Source organism: Amaranthus tricolor, chromosome 1 (genome assembly GCF_026212465.1).
Source record: "Amaranthus tricolor cultivar Red isolate AtriRed21 chromosome 1, ASM2621246v1, whole genome shotgun sequence".
Lineage (NCBI taxonomy): Eukaryota > Viridiplantae > Streptophyta > Magnoliopsida > Caryophyllales > Amaranthaceae > Amaranthus > Amaranthus tricolor.
This window is the reverse complement of record NC_080047.1, coordinates 36,840,006-36,855,870: the sequence shown is the minus strand read 5'-3', so window position 1 is coordinate 36,855,870 and position 15,865 is coordinate 36,840,006. Positions and strand designations below refer to the sequence as shown.

Genomic DNA, 15,865 nt, shown 5'->3' with positions numbered 1-15,865 from the left:
TATAGAAATATAATAATTTATGTCATATAAGTTTAATAAATATAACAATTAATCATTTTCATTATTTCATGTGGCAAATTTTCGTAAAGAAATCATTTTAGTTAATTGTATGATATTTAGTTCAATAAATATAGCAATTAAACAATTTGATTATTTCATGTGACAAATCTTTGTAAGGATGCCACATGGAATTTTCTAATCCTTTTAGTTAATTGTATGATATTTAGTTCAATAAATATAGCAATTAAACAATTTGATTGTTTCATGTGAAAAATCTTTGTAAGAATGCCACATGTAATTTTCCAATCCTTTTAGTTAATTGAATGATTTGCACATTTAATATTAAAAAATATAATATTTTTTTAGATATTACTCTTATTTTTTATATTTTTTTATGTGTGTTATTTATAGTTAAAATAATCGATATTGTATAAAAAACATACCATTTTTTCTTAACTAAGAAGAAAGAAAATAATATGATCATATTTGATGTATAATCAAAATTTAGTTATTTGGTATGAAACATCCCACATGAACTAAATTTTTACACTTAAGGCTACTTACAATATCCTTAATGCCTACTTATATCATCCTTAATGCCTATTTATTGCATTCGTAAAGTCTACTTACAATATCTTTAATGCCCACTTACTGTATCCATAAATGTCTACTTAAATATTTTTAATGCATACTCAAGTTATCCTTAACGCCTACTTACCGTATTCTTAATGCGTACATATCATATCTTTTTGCCTACTTACATTATTCTTAAATGGATACTTACAATATCCTTAATGATACACACCGAGTAACTTAATCAACATTTTTCTTTATGAATCGACTTAATTAGAGATGATCCTAAAAAGACTATTTATTACAATAATTTGTGGTAATTAGAATATTAGTCCAAAATCCAAAACCACTATCAAAAGATTGTCATTTAATCCAATCACATCTTTAATTTTGTCATTGCAGTATTAAATTCTTTACTTTTGACTATTATGAATTAACAATCAACTCAATTTGTCATCAACACGATATAAATACTTCATATATTTTTCCAATTCTGCCCTTTATTTCAATCGAGTTCTAGCTTTATATCATTCTTACTAGTTTACTATTATATATCTTGTCTTGACACAGGTTTATACCTTTTTAAATAGAAAAAATTACCCTGAATAATACGAACTTTTACTGATTTTCCAACAATAATACGAACTTTCAATTAACCATAAATAATACGAACTTTGACATGTGTTTTCCGCTGGCATACTAATTTATAGGTAAATTAGTATGCCAGCGGAAAACACATGTCAAAGTTCGTATTATTCATGGTTAATTGAAAGTTCGTATTATTGTTGGGAAACTAGTGTAAGTTCGTATTATTCAGGGTAATTTTTCCTTTTAAATAATTACTCTTTCATCTTTTGATTAATATTTTTGACTCCTAAACTCTTTTTTATGTCTTTATTTTGATTTACTCCACTCGTTCTCATTCGTTCTTTTCCATTATTTTTTTTACATTTTTCCAAAACAATTGTTTAGTCTCAATATCACTTATTTAATATTCATAATAATATATACTTCCTCCATTCCGTTTTAGTCGCTACATTTGTATGGGTACGGGGATTAAGAAAAGTGATTGACCTGCACTGTAGCTGATTGTTTACTTTATAAAGTATAGTATTTTATTATTGTTAATTGAAAAAGAAAAAGGAAAAATAGGTTGTTAGGTTACTTTATAGAGTATAGTATAGTATTTTATTATAGAGTATAGAGTATAGAGTAGGATAAAAATAGGGGTAGGTAGACTTTAAATGATTGTTTTATTACTAAAACAGAAATGTAGCAAGTAATATGAAATTGCCAAAAATAAATGTAGCGGGTGTTATGGAACGGAGGAAGTATTTCTTTTGTTATAAAAGACACGTTAAATTGCGTATTATCTCTTATAATAAACCAATAATATTATGATTATATGATTTCTGAAATTATTATGGGCTATATTATTTGGCGCTACCTTTTTTATTTTGTTGTTATTTTTCATAAATTGAATTTGTAATATTGTCATAACTTATTTCATACTTCTCTCTAGTTTCTCTCTAAAAAACGCTCTTAACTAAAATTCAACATGAAAACAATATGAATGATAAAATTGATCACCAAACCGATTCGGTAAATATTGATTTCAACTCGTACTTGAATTTTCGTGATAAATTGAATGAAAAAAAGACAATTGGAAGTCGCACAAAACATTCAACTGGGCCTAGGTCAATTAAACCCAGTTTGAGTCGCATATTTTGTGCGATTACTATCTGTATTTTTTATTATTTTTTATATTCCTTGGATTATTAATTTTTTTATTTAAATTCTTCCTTATTAATATATGTAAAATAGGTTTAAAAACTTATGTGACGATATATATTATTCAACCAGATTTATTACAGATAGACAATTAGAATCAGTAGATGAATTACATGTTTGGGGGATGAAGTTGCAATTGAAATCAGTTTACAATTTATTCATGCGTTACATAAGCAAAAAAAAGGTCGTTCTACTATTAGTTTATATCTACGCAGTCATCGTAGTACAACGTGATAAGTTTAGAGATCAATTGCATGATTTAGCTAACACCTCTCTGTATAAATTACAGACTTGTAACTCTGTAAGCTACTCCTTGAATAATTTAAAGCATCATTCCAATTAGTTGTTTTCAAATTGTTATCAAACAAAGCAAACCAAACTAAAAATCACATTTTCTGTACACTTCTGAATAATGATTCTATGTATAGCACCAGGTACTTCACCTTAATTAGTTTATCAACACTTAGCTTGTGGCAAACTTTATGGTATATAATTTCCTACTAACCTTAAAATTACCATATAAGATCATAATCAATTTCCTAAATCAACTTGAATAGAAATCTGATGTTTGAGATCATACCCAATGTGAAGTATATGTTCACCCATTGAGATTCTTCTAATCCCAAATTCATCTGCCCTACTAAGATGCTTGCAAACGTGTAAATTCATCCTAACTCGTTGCTGCGAACCGGCCGACACGTGAACTTTCTTGAATCCAATGAGGTGCTTCTCGGTCGACTGGGTCCCATTGGGTGGGGTCGAGTACACGAGGACGGTGTGGGACCCGTCCATCTTACCCATATTCGTTACATCAATGTGGAGGCTTAGGGAAGGTGTAGAGTCACAATTTGTGTGTAACACCCTTATGGCATTGTTTGTGTGCAATGTAGAAATATTTATATTAGGAATTTCGTTTTTAAGGGCTAACATCATTTTTGTTGGTGCTTGTGCCAAAGAGTGAGTAAAACTAGTGTAACTTAACCCAAATCCAAATGGGAATACAACGGGCCCTTTATAGAAACGGTATGTTCGGCCCGGATAGCCTCTTGCTGGGTTGGCCCGCATTGCAAGGTCTGCCTTTGAGATTTTTCATACATAGTCTTGTGGATACCATGTCATTGGAAGCTTTCCTCCTGAAAATAAAATTAAACATATAGAATTCAACATAATTATTGAAAATATAAAAATGGAAAAAATAGTAATTTTACTATCACAAATTCTCTATTGAGGCTATCTTACTATGAGACTACTTTAATAGGTTAGCCAAATTATTTTTTAAAAAATAATTTTTTCTACAAATGGAAATTCAGTTTTTATTTTCTTAGTTTTTTTATTACTAATGAGCCTTTTGCATGCACCAGACTCACAGTGAGACGGTCTCATACAAGACGGATTATTTTACTACAGTATCTTTTTAAACCAAACTACTATAATAAGATTGTACAAATATTTATTCATTTACAAAACTTTAGTATAAAATTTAAAATTATTGACAATTACTAATCAATATTTATTAGTTTGTGTTAAAGTTAAACTATAGATTATATTTAGAGATCAATTTCTATTTTTAAATATTATATTATCTTTAACTTTTTTAATTTATTAAAAATTTTATAGCTCCGATTTCATAATGTAATAATTAATAGCTGAGATTACGTTGCTATAGTCATTGGCAGAAAGAGTAATAGGTGTGAGAGCATTCAGCCCCAACATAAATTATAAGTTATACTTATTCTGAAAAGAAAATTTTTTTAAATGTTTTCATCTTGACTACCATGAACCCTACATTTTCTTGATTTTGTCTTATTATTATAAATAATAATTCTAAAGACCTCCGAATAAAAATATTCAATTAGGTGCTGATTGTATTAATTTTATGATCTGTTTGGTTAATGGTACTAAATAGTGGTAATGAAAATTATTTATAGTGTAAAATTTCATCAAAAGTTCTATATCATTCCCATGATAATGAAACTTCGATCAAAAAAAGTTTTTTTGTTTACAAATTTTCATTACCACCTAATACCACCTCTCCCAATGGTAATGCATTAGAATGAATTTTATGAAGAAAATAAATTGATTGGAGTTGGACAAGCATGGCCATCAAGGTAGCCAAGAGATTATTCAACTAAAATTACACTAATTTTTTATTTTCATAATTACCGTTAGGCGTGTTAAAAAAAACTCGGTTTGCAAAACCTGACCCGGATTATCCGGTATCCGGTTTAAAAAACCGGATAATTAACCCGGTTTGTCAAAATCGTGTATTTCGGAACAGGTACCCGGTTTATAAACCGGGTATTTGGGTCGGATCCGGATATCGATTTTAGTAAAACCGGGTACCCGGTATCCGGTTTTGTGATTTTTTTTAAAAAAAAAAAAATTAAAATGCTTATTCTTAATATATCTGATATAATTAATATATTATAATCATTTAACCCTAAAAAAAAAAAATTAAATGTGTTAAAATTCAAAGTAATGTGTTAAATTATATTCTATTATTATCCTTAAATAATATTTCAAACGGCGTATTTCAAAATATATAAATATTTTGCGTAATTTAGCTCCAATCTTAAAAAAAATCATGTTTTTGACCCGGTATATAAAAAAATAAGGAAAAAAATGTTAAAAGAAATAAGGAATAAAACAATTTTTAGGAAACAATCAAAACCAGGTATTCGGTTTCCGACCCGGTTTAAACCGGGTATTCAAAATCTGGATACCCGGTTTAACCGTCGGATCCGGGTCACAATTTTAGGTACCTGAAAAAGCGGGTTTCCGGATTTCCGAATCTGGGTCGACCAGGTACCTGGTTTTGAACACCCCTAACCACCGTTAATTACTACCTACGAAACGGACCGTTAGTGATTGGTTTTAAAAGTCAATCATTATAAAATTACGCCCCAGAGAAATGAAATTAGTAAACTAACCTGGATTAGTGGTACCAAAGAGGACATCAGCAATAGCAGTACCACCAGCTTTACCAGGATAACCTACCCACAAAATGGCACTAATCTTTGGGTCATTTTTAGCAAATGATACATCAACAGGTCCACCACACATCAAAACCAAAATAGTTGGGCCTCTAGAAGCCATGGCCACCCTTGAAATCAATTCTTGTTGGTGGCCCGGTAAAAGAACAGACTTTCTGTCTAGGGCTTCGGCCTCGATAGATTGATCCAGGCCCATTACTAATACTGTTGCATCCGCATGGGTTGCTGCTGATATTGCTGCCCCAAATTGTTGGTTGCTATTGCAAGCTACACTTATGCATCCTGCTTCATGTATTGTTTTTGCATATCTTGATATCCCTTGCAATGGAGATGTGTATCCACATGCCACACCTAAAATTACATCAACCACAATGTTTTTATTTCACAATTTTATTAAATTTTTATAGTTCTGTTTCTTTAAGTTTGTCACACTTTTCTTTTTAGTCAGGGGGTGTTTGATTCGCAGCTTTTTCATCGGTTTTTTGGTTGGCTTTTGGCTTTTGGTTTGTTGATTTGTCAAACATAAAAAAAAAAAAACTGTTTGGTAAAAAGCCAGCTGAAAAGCTCGCTTTTAAACCCATATTAAAAAGTTCTCCAGCTAACTTTTTTTGTTGGCCTGTTGGCTTGTTGGGCCTACTTTTTCTCTAATAAACAGCCAACAGTCAATATCTAATTTTACCAAATATCGTCAAAAAACGCTGGCATTTTCAACTAGCTTAAAAGCCAACAAAAACCGCCAACACTTCAACTGGTCTAACAAACCAACCTAAAAAGCCAACAGCCAACAGCTAACAGCCAATTGCCAAACACCCTCACTATCTTTTAATTTTGTAACTTTTTTCTTTATGAAAATGCCCCACCACATTAATTAGTTCTCAGCCAAACATTTATGTTATTATAATCTTATTCATACAATTTAAATGTTTTCAACACATTGATAATGTTTGTGCCAACTCCCTTTATTGCAATTGCAAAGGGATAGAGAGAGTACTTAAGGGAGGTTGACGGCATGTAGGGGCAGATCTAATGGGGGTCAACGATGTCAACTGACATCAGTTAAATTTTGAGAAAAAAATTAGTATTATAGGTCATGTTGGCTAAGTTGGTGAAGGAATGGACTTTTAACCAAGAGATCACAAGTTCAAACCCTTCTAACTTAAATTTTTTGGCTTTTTCTGATTTTCAAAATAATATATCCTGGCCCACATTCCCATGCTAGCTGGCTATCATTAATTCCCTTTGTAAAAAAATATCAGTACTTTTCTCTGCCATTTCCCCACCCACTTTTTCAATTTCAAAATCAAAAGAACCAAAGTTAACTTTCTTCCCATTTGAACACTGAACCAACGAGTAGCGATATTCAAGAAGCAACAACCGCCCGTAGCTGAGTTGCACTGTAGGCCTGTTGCAGCGGCGAGCCGGCTATCTTGACTCAATCAGACATTGACGGCAATCAGTGGACTAGGTAAATAAATTAGGGCTTTCAAGTTTATCCTTTTTAATTCTTAATTCTATTTGTACTTTTTTTTTTATCTCTAATCAATTTGTTTATGAGTATATGAATTTATCTATTTGTTTAGAAATTAGGGCTTTTATATTTATATGTTTATCTATTTAGATAAATTAGAGTTTTTAGTTTTATAATTTTCTTAATAATGAGTGGTGAATTTAGGGCTTTTAAAAAATTAGTGGTTTTTTTTATAATTTTCTTAGCATTTACTTATTTAACACATAACAATTGATAATTTCGATTAATTATTTAGACAGTTTAAACTTTAAAGGTTTTATAATTGTGATTAATTAGTTATTTAGTATTTTAGTAATTTAGTTTAAAAGTTCAAGCGTGAATTTGTGATTGATCTATTTGATCATGTTATTACAGTTCAAATGGATAGGTATTTTAAAAAATTGTCTTTTGGATCGTCGATTGGCAATACTAGTTTAAGATCTGAAAATTCACCAACTCCCCTTAGAGGAAGCTAAATCGCCTCAACAACATACCCCTTCTACTCAAAAAAGTAGAATTGATGTAAGTGTTCTTCCCTCCAATCCTGTTGATAAATGGCCAATTTCAAATTATGATGTGAATGATCGCGATGAGGTAAGAAGAGCTTATATTTAAAGAGGTCCCTATCAACCCCCAGATGATACTTATTCCCAAACTATTTTGTCTGGATATGCACGTCGATTTAACAAGTCTTGGTATGATAAGTATTCTAATTAGTTAGAATATAGTCTTAAGAATGATGCTTGTTATTGCTTGTGTTGTTATTTGTTTGCAACTTAAAGTGAAATTGCAAGTCACTATGGAGGAGACACATTCATTAGTAAAGTTTTGAGACTTGGAATAATATCAAAAGATTTGATAAACATATTGGGGAACCGAATAGTATTCATAATCAATGTGTGAAAAGATGTGAAAATCTTATGATGCAAAAGCAATCCATACAAGTTGCTTTTCACAAACAATCAGATCAAGCTAAAGTTGAATATAGAAATCGTTTGAATGCATCCCTGGATAGTGCTAGATTAATTTTATATTCAGGAGTACCTTTTCGAGGTCATCATGAAAGTGAAACATCCAGTAGGAAAGGTAGTTTTCTTACTTTCTTAGAGTTTTTTGCCAAAAAGAATGAAAGTGTTGGTAATGTAGTTTTAAAAAATGTTCCTGGTAATAATCAAATGACATCTCCTTTGATTCAAAAAGATATTGCCAATGCTTGTTATAAAGAGACCATTAACGCTATTCTTGAGGAACTTGGGGATGATTATTTTGCTATCTTAGTCGATGAATCCCGTGATGTCTCTTGTAAGAAACAATATATTCTATGCTTGCTCAGTTGTCTTTGAGTCCATCTCATATAAGGGGGCAAGGTTATGATGGAGCAAGCAACATGCGATGTCATATTAATGGGCTAAGGACTTTAATCCAGAATGATTGTTCATCTGCACATTATAATGTACACTGTTTTTCTCACCAACTTCAATTGACTCTTGTTAAGGTTGCACACAAACATGTTGATGTTGAGCGTCTTATTGATTTGACCAATCTTGCATTGAATACTATTGGTGTTTCTTATAAACATAGAGATGAGTTTCGACAAAAACAAGCTGAGATGGTTGAAAAAGCCTTATCTGAAGATGAGCTATTAACTGGAAAGGGTTTAAATCAAGAAGTTGGTCTTCAAAGACCTGGGGATACTCGTTGGGGTTCTCATTTTAAAACTTTCTCCAATTTCATTCAAATGTTTTCTCCTATAGTTAATGTGCTTGATGCTCTTGTAGTTGCCGGAGATGATGATATAGCTAGAACTCAAGCTATTTTGGATGGCATACAAACTTTTGATTTTGCTTTCATGATTTATTTAATGAAATTAGTATTAGGGATCTCTAATGGACTAAGTCTATCTTTGCAAAGAAGAGATCATGACGTTGTAAATGATATGTCCTTGCTTAGTACTACTAAGAGGCGATTTCAGAAGACTAGGGATGAAGGATGGGATTCTTTGATGAATGAAGTGAAATCTTTTTGTGTACAACATGACATTGATATTCCTAGAATGGATGAGTTAGCCCCTTTACTTGCTCGAGGAAAGTCGAAACGCAGACTCTTAGATGTGTTAAATGAGCACTATTATTGTGTTAATGTTTTCTACACGATTATTGATATGCAAATGCAAGAACTTGATTGTCGCTTTCTGAGATTAGTACAAATTTACTTATTGGAGTTGGTTGTTTGAATCCTGCTAATCATTTTCCTATTACAACAAAGAGAAGGTATTCAAAATGGCAAAGTTGTATCCCGATGATTTTGATTATTTTGCCTTAGATTGTCTTAGTTTTGAGTTGGATACTTTTATTGATAATTTCTCTACTGATGAGCGGTTTTCAAGCTTAAGTACTCTTGGTGAATTCTCCAAAACATTATTTCAATCTGGTTTGTATAAGTCTTGCCTACATTTTTATAAGCTTTTGAAGTTGGCGTTGATTTTTCCAGTATCTACAACAACAGTTGAAAGAGTGTTCTCAGCAATGAAGATTATCAAAACTGAGTTGCGCAACAAGATATCTGATGAGCTTTTAAATGATACTGTTGTAACTTATTTTGAATGTAATTTGTTTCAAAATTTGTCAAATGATGATATTATGCGCCGTTTTCAGAATATGAAAATTCGGCGTGGACAATTACCTTAATCAATTCTTGTTTAATGTAATTTTTAACGCAATTGATTTATTTTTTTTTCAATTATTGACATCCCTTGTCTATTTTTCTGGTTTCGCCCCTGACGGCATGTGCAACATACTCGACTTTACAAACTCCAAAATTAGGAAGCCTCATGCACTATAGGATACATAGTAAATTTTTTGTATTTTAAAATAAAATAAAGCAACTTGTAGAAGGATTTAACATAAAAAGAATACAAGGGGTCAAATATTAAAAATGCACTAGGTCTTATAAATATCATAAATTCTTGTGAGAGACGGTCTCTTTGAGAGACTATGTCTAATTGGGCCGATCTATTATATATTTTTTTAAATATTGTAAGTAGCCATTAAGAATGATGTAAGTAAATATTTAAGATATTGAAAGTAGACATTAAGAATACGGTAAGTAAGCATTAAAGATAATACAAGTAGGCATTAGGAATACGGTAAGTAGACATTAATCTTTAGTGGGTTGGACTTGAGATACGTCTCTCAAAAAGACGGTCTCTCAAGAGACTAACTGAATAAAAAATTTGGTTGCATTTAAAATGGTGATAGTGATGTATGGTGAGGCAAACTGTTACTTATTGGGCAAAATTTATGATGCTAATAGTACTAATTGAAATACTTTTCATGTTAATTTGTGTAAATAATAAGACATAATACTTATGTTAGTTGGGCTATTCAGCCCATGTATAAAAATTATCTCACGATAAAACCGTCTCACACAAGAATTTATGTAAAAACTTACCGGCGTAGTTTCCAATCATGGTAATGGCAGCATCAGCATTAGGCCCAATAACAGCAGTAGTAGGATGTTGGTTTGCGGACAACGGCAGTGATCCAGGCCTGTTTTGGAGAAGAACTATTCCTTGATGAGCTGCCTGAAGGGTCAGATCTTGATGGGCTGGAGTGTAAACATCTTTTGGGCCAAGTTTCCAAATGGTTGAGCTGATGGTTCACCATCAAACATTCCTAGTCTCATTTGGACAGTTATGGTGTTGGTCAAGGCCTGGTTTACATCAGCTTCTGTCAATAGTCCTTTCGTTATTGCCCCTTCGGTGTGCACTGCTAAAAGGGCCCACAATCCAAGTCTAAACCTGAATTCAAAGAAAAAGTTATGTATACAAACAAATGTATTGGGTTATTAGAGAAAAATCAATATACTTTTAAATGTCCAATTACAACAGACTTTCCCTCAATATTGCAATTTGGAATATATTTTCCCGCTTTGGGAAACTTAATTTCCATGGTTCCTTCCACGTAAGACCGAGTTTTTTTGTTAAAGTTTGCGAGATAACATCGCTACCTGAGATAGCGTTTTGGTATTTAATCTAAACCGCTATCTCAGATAGCGGTTTTGCTTGGCTGATTTTTCTTTTTTATAATTTTTATTAATAACCAAATCGCTCATATAATGAATATTTGTGAAAGAGCAAACTGTCATCTGAGATGGCGGTTTGTTTTTCTTATTTTTTAAAAAAAATATTGTCTATAGCAAATCACCATCTAAGAAAGTCATTTGATTTGAAATACAACCAAACCGCTTTCCAGCCCGTTCTATGTGGACGGTAACGTGGGAATTCAGTTTTTCATGGAAGTAGGATGGAAAATAAAATTCCAATTACTAATATTTTTGTGAGCAAAGATTCCAATAACAATCAGCTAAAAAGAAAATAATGTATTAAATCGAATATAAAACTAACCCGCTTTGATAGTGTCCACAGCTGCTTCCTCCGGTGTGCGGGTGTAATGTAGAGAATCGTACATTACACCAACTGAGTCACAATCCGATACAATATACCTAACCCAAATTTCAAAAATCAATATTTAAGATAGGAGTACATAATTGGTTAAAAGAAGATAATAAATAATGATTGAAACTTATAAATGAAAGATAAAGGAAAATAGTAGGGGTGTTCAAAAATATCCGGTTTTGAAAACCCGCTTTCCGATTTTTAAAACCGGGTAAATTACCCGGTTTTCCAAATTCGGATAATCCGGGTCGGGGTACCTGGTTTTAAAACCGGGTATTCAGGTCGGATACGGATCACGAATATTGGAAAACCGGGTACCCGGTATCCGGTTTGAGTAAATTTTTTTTTTTTAAATGTCAAAAATGAAATTGAAAACCCTAAATGACTTAATCTATCAGATTCCTTCTACCTTGGGCCGCTTATTCCAGTCTTCACGGACAAACAAAACCAGATCTCACCAAGAAGGTCGGGGCTGTGAACGGTTATGAGGGCGCTCTTTCTATTTTTTCTTACCTCAATCATTGTCTTTCCGGCGGCAAAACAACCATCCTCACCATTTTACACCCTACAAGACGACCGCCTCCATGGTTCCAACAACTGAAACCGGCGGCAAGACGCGTCTCGTGGCTGTAGGTGATCCCAGGAACAGGTCACCAGATGGTGGAGATGATATTAGTACCGGCCATGGAAGAATGGATTGTATGGTATTAAATCACAGAAAAGAAGAAGGAAATCAGAGAGTTTATGATGATGAAGATGACCATGCGGCGCAAGAGAGAGAAAAAGGAAGTGAAACTTTCCTTTCCCACAATAAACCTTTTAACCTAAAAACCGGGTAACAAAAATGTTAAAAGAAAAAGAAAAAAAAAAAAAAAAACCGGGTACCCGATTTCCGAAACAGAATTTTAAGTATTCGGAAAACCGGGTACCCGGTTTTTCGGAACCGGGTCGACTCGATATCCGATTTTGAACACCCCTAGAAAATAGTGTATAGTGTACCCATTAAGGCGCCACTGGCCACGAATAGTGTTACGTAGTAGATCAACATCAGCACAAGTAGGCTTGCCATTAACTTGGTTGTAGGAACACATGACACTAGCAACTTGTCCTTCTTCTACACATGCTTTAAAGGGCACATTGTATGTGTCCTCCAAGTCTTGCTTACTCACCTATCCACCCGCCCCATTTAGATTGTTATTTTAATTGTTTAAATAATAAACAAAAAAATATTGATTTCCAATAAATAATTTGAAGTAATTTAATATATCACATTTATAAAGATACACTAGGTATAATGATGATGAATAATTTATAAATATACTATTCCGTTCTGGCCGTTTTGCCCAGTTGCTTTTTAGCTAACACAGAGATTAAGAATTTAGGTAAAATAAGTTAAATTAATTGAATATTTAGAAATAAAAAGGAAAATATAGAGACTAAAATAGTTAGGTTATATTCTAAAATAGAATTAAAGCAAATTTATTTAGACAAATTAAAATATTAAAAAATATGGCAAATTGAGTCAGAGATAGGAGTATATTATTATATGCATCATATATCAAAATCAAATAAGCAAATATTAAATTAATATTATCAATGAAGATTTATAAAGATGATTAGATATAAATTGCACTAACTGAGGAAAATATTAAATTAATATATTAATAAGAAACATTGCCCTCGTTGACCAATCATAAAGAAAAAGTTGTATACAAAAGTTGATGATAATATAGTCGTAGTTCCTTATACTTATTTCTAATCAATTGGTTTAACAGGTTCAATCATGTATCTGCTACGATAAATGATTATCATGATTTTAAATTTCCAAAGTTAATATACTCATTGTTCCATTCATTTTGCAACCAACCATTTAGTAATCAGTAATAATTAATGGTAATGAGAATAATTAGTAGTTTAAATTTTTATAATATGTATCATGATTATATATTTTCATTATAAATTATAATGAAAGTTTGATTATAAAAAGTTTTGGGAAATTTCATATAGTGACCTTAAGTTTTTAATTTTTCCACGTGATAGACAATAAATCCACATGGTGACACTGAGCTTTTAACTCTTCCATTTGCTAAACAAAATGTTAGATTTTTAGTTAGATTAAGTATTTAATTTCGACTGGATTTCGAAATATGTGGCCAATGAATTAGGTAACCACGACGTCTATTTTTTGAAAAAAAAAGGTCATTATCTTTGGGAAAAATATAGCGTAAAGTTACCAAAAACACTTTCTTTTTGTCTACCATGTGGAAACGTTGGAACCTTAAGGTCATCATGTGATTGAAAAAAAATATTTGCCTACCACGTGGAAAAGCCGACAACTCAAGGTTAACACGTAAAATTTCCTACAAGTTTTTTTGTTCAAGTTTTTTATTACAACCTAGTATCACATTTTCAAACGGTAATACATTGGAAGAATTTTGTAAAGAAAATGAGATTATACGTTGTACAAAAATAAGCATGACTATCAAATATATTAAGAGATATTTCTATTAAAATTACACTAACTATTTATTACTATTTTCACCATTTAATATCAATTATCACATAAATCGATTCAGCTTTTTCAAGTTATATAAAATGAGTGAGACTAGGAGTAGAAGGTTTGAATATTGTTGCGTGGAAGAATTGTAGATAAGGTTAGCAATTTTCTAATCCATTTCTTGGGAAGTTGAAGTATGTTTCAAGTAATAGTATGTAGAATTTTCCTCCGTTCTAAATTACTTGTAATATTCATTTATTATTTTTAATTTGTTATTAATTTTTAATTTATAAGTTAAAATATAATCAAGTGAGATTGTATTTGATTCGTCTTAATGTAAAGATTATTAATATTAAATTTTTATAATTTTTTATTATACATTATTACAGATTTTAAAAATTAAATTTATACATTGAACTGCATAAAAAAGCAAACGTTCCCACTAATTTGAAACTTAAAAAGCATGTTACGCAACTTTATCAAATTTAATAAGTCGTCTACCAATGATGAATGGGGCTGAATGGCTGTTCTATTTTGACTATGTCATTGACTACGAGTAGTATTGCACATCATAATTGGCCACATCATCATATAATTCACAAGTACTTCATATTAGGAGGGATAAGATTTAAATTTTGTAACTTAGTAGTTAAATGTTAAGAGTGTATAAAATATTATAAGGCGTTAATTATCAGTTTAAGTTTTTGGTTGAATTGGTTTCTTAACATAGTATTAGAAGGCAGCGTGACAAGAGGTTACGGGTTTGAATCTCAACCACCCCTCATTCATAGTGGAATATTCAACGCCAAGTATGAAGAGGACTTGTGCTGCACTCACTAGATGATAAAATATGCTCCCTTCGTTCCTTAAAGAAGTTTCCATTTGTCATTTGGGGTGTTCAATTTGTTGTTCCCATAAGGAATCTTTTTATTTATATCACAAATTTTGAACAAAATAACCTTATTCATCCTCACTTTAATATTCTTATAATGCTTATGCACCCTACATATCTTCAACGAACTTCATTTTAACATTTTTATATTTTTTATGGTCCCCACATGTTTCCCACTAATTATATAAAAATATTTTTTTATTAGTTATGGCCCTACATGTTTTCCACTAACTTTATTTTAATGTTTTTTAATGCTTATAGTCCATACTTTTCTCCAATCAAATTTATTGTTCAATTAAATAATTTATCCACTATCTAAAATATTTTATTTTTCTTAATTCCCGTAAATATTTGTTGTAGGAACTTTATTAGAGAACGGAGGGCCTATATATTAAAAAACAATCAAAAATAGAAAAGAAAAAGAAAAAGAAAAATCAAAGTAATAAAATAAAAAAAGAAGAGTATTAAGTGGATACATAAAAAGGACTTACTCGAGCATTAAAGTGGTAACGATCAATGCCATTCCAATTATCAAGATCATAAGCAGTATAATGCTTGCAACAAGCAGCAACCTTTAACCTGTTCTTATTGTAATGACCTTGAAGACCTTGAACATAACTAGAAGCATATTTGGCAGCTAAAAAAGGGTCCTCACCAGGAGTTTCTTGGCCTCTTCCCCATCTTGGGTCTCTAAATATATTCACATTTGGACTCCAATATGTTAATCCTGCTGTTCCTCCATTATACATTGCTCTTGCTTCATCTGATACCACCTGTTTCATTTTAAATACAATTCAATTCTAACCTCAAATCATTATTTGTACTCTTCTTATATTCTTCTTGTTATGGGGTCAAATAAATAAACCCGTAATTTATTTAGTCAAACCCTAACCACCCAGCTCGGTTCAATAACTTCTTAAAATAACTACCCACTACTCATCATAACCTACCACTCACCCATCATACCCATGATTCCCACATTAATTCACCATCCAACCTCCATTCTACCATTATAAATACATGTCGCGTATATCATTTGCACCGGACTAAGTTTTTATATTGCTATCGTTACACCACAATAAATATTCACCCTCCTACGTACAATCTATACTGAACCAAATATTCCTTCAATTGATCTGAACTCATCCTACAATCC

General features: G+C 31.5%; 1 pseudogene; it reads right to left on the bottom strand.

Moving 5' to 3' along the window:
* Positions 1-2,690: 2,690 nt before the first annotated feature.
* LOC130826336 (beta-D-xylosidase 1-like) lies at positions 2,691-15,644 on the bottom strand (annotated as a pseudogene).
* Between the last annotated feature and the right edge of the window lie 221 nt (positions 15,645-15,865).